The sequence below is a fragment of the Lycium barbarum genome, chromosome 7, assembly GCF_019175385.1.
Source record: "Lycium barbarum isolate Lr01 chromosome 7, ASM1917538v2, whole genome shotgun sequence".
NCBI classification, from domain to species: Eukaryota; Viridiplantae; Streptophyta; class Magnoliopsida; order Solanales; family Solanaceae; genus Lycium; species Lycium barbarum.
In genome coordinates this window covers 50,483,301-50,485,615 of record NC_083343.1, presented here as the reverse complement: position 1 = coordinate 50,485,615, position 2,315 = coordinate 50,483,301, and the positions used below count along the sequence as shown (strand labels likewise).

At 44.1% G+C, this 2,315-nt stretch overlaps 1 pseudogene; it reads left to right on the top strand.

The window, feature by feature from the left end:
* Nucleotides 1-978: 978 nt before the first annotated feature.
* On the top strand, nt 979-1,095 carry LOC132604644 (5S ribosomal RNA; annotated as a pseudogene).
* The last annotated feature ends 1,220 nt before the right edge of the window (nt 1,096-2,315 follow it).

The following is a 2,315-nucleotide window of genomic DNA, read 5'->3' as shown; positions in this document are numbered from 1 at the left end:
TTAACTCGTTACTCGTAATCCCTTTCCGTTACCGATCGTATGCCTTGCCTTCTCTTGGCAACTTCCTTCCCCTATCTCAAACATCTTTGAAATCTTAACTAGGGTCATCGAATGTCATTTCTTAATTATTGAATTAATGTATACTCGTGCTCTTCACTAGTATATTCACTTGTGCATCAACGAAAAACTTTCCGAGGTGTAACAACCAAGCAGGAGGAGTCCCAGCTATTCCATTGAGAAAGACCCTTCCGAGGACCCTGAGACGATCCCCCCCGAGTTCCTGACTTCCAGGGAGGAGGACCCGTCGGGAGATAGATACGAGACGGACCCGTTCGAGGGTTCGTATGAGACGCCGAAGGAGGAGATTTTCGAAGCTGTACCAGAGTTAACTCCTCCAGCTGCTCCTATGGTAGAGCACTATGTCAAGCCAGCCACACCTGTGAGTGTTACTGATTATTCTAGCCCTTTATCTTGGTCGTCAGTGAACTAGGAGCTGCTAGAATATCCGTATCCCTCGGACTCGGAGGGGAGAGATGAGGAGGGCGAGTTTAGCAGATGGCGGGAGGACGATGAGGAGGATACTTCACTTTACAGCCCTCCAGACCGAGAGGAGGACAGGCCGGCTACGGGTATATGAGTCTTTTATTGGAACTTCTTATGTGTGTACAACTATTGCAGGATACCATTGACAGTTGACAAATGAAAGTTTTAAAGGGACCGATAACCAAAGTACTTATAGATAATTGCGACTAAGAAGTTTTACCGCCACAAGGAATCTTAAAATTTGGAATGGAAGATAGTCGTGTGTGTTGATTCATGGTTATTATTGGGAGCTTCGAAGGTTATACCAGCATTTCCTCGCTCAGGAGAGTAAGGGACCTTTCCAATCCGGAAGGAGATGCATTACCGGAATTTTATTGGGACCCGTTAGAACTTTAACTTGTTTTAGGCCACGTGATAAAGGCCACGAGGCAAGACGAATGCGATCATACCAGCACTAACGCACCGGACCCCATCAGAACTCCGAAGTTAAGCGTCCTTGGGTGACAGTAGTACTAGGATGGGTGACCCCCTGGAAAGTGTGCTAAGAAGTCCTATAGATCCAGACATAACACAAGGATAAGGAACTAAAATTGCTTGAGCGAAATTAGAAGCGTGTGAAACTCACGGTTGGAAATTCTAAATGATTGCGAGAGATAAGGCGGATCGGCTTGGCAAAGAGAGAAGACGTATTACAGCTACAGAATTAGGATGAGTTTGAACAGTATTGGGGATCCTTGGTAAGTAAGGTGTTAGTAAAGATATACGATGTCTTATGTGTGGTTATGTTAACCAGTAAAGATAATCAATGTTGCTATATGTTAAATGTCACGACCCAGCTAGGGGCTGCGACGGGTACCCGGGGCTAGCCACCGAGCACCACTCGTTCTACTACTCATCTTGCTCATTTAATGCTCTTTTATAAATTTATACTCAAGACATAAGAAAATCATCTTTTCATTTGAGAACATAAAATACTTTTATATGCATAAGCCTCTCGGCCATCAAAATAATATATATATATACATAGTAACAATCTCGTGAGACTATCTAACCCACACTGCGTATCTATGAGCCTCTACTGGAGTGCTGAACATGAAGACGGGACAAGACCCCGTCATGCCCAAAATACATATACACGAATATACACAAAAGAATCATCATAAGCACCTCCGAACAATGGAGTGCTCTCAATCAGCTACTAGCTTCTACGAATCAGGATCAAGCTCACCTCCCAGTCTACCTGTGGGCATGAACACAGCGTCCAAAGAAAACGGACGTCAGTACGAACATTGTACTGAGTATGAGAGGCATAAACAATGATATAAAGAAAATATCAATATGGAACATCTGTATCTGCCTGTCAAGTATAAAGGAAATAAGTCATACTGTCTTAATCATACTCATCATCATATCATATATGCATAATGTATAAGCTGCCCGTCCATATAGGTACGGTGTAGTACTGTGTAAGCTACCCGTCCATATTGGATCGGTGTGATAATCATAACATTAGCCTGCGTCCAGGCCTCCCGCGTCCGGGGTATCATCTCATGCCGCCCACTAGTGGTGCTGCCCGTGCCATATAGACACGGTGTAATCATCTATAAGCCGCCCGCCTTAGCGGTGCTGCCCGACCATATAGGCGCGGTGTAATATCATCAACATGTACTCATCATAATGCATGCATGGAAACTCAAAGATGGCTATACTTTATCGAGGTGACATAAGGTCGTGAACCCTCGATTCCATTATGGAGCATTTATAAATATTCT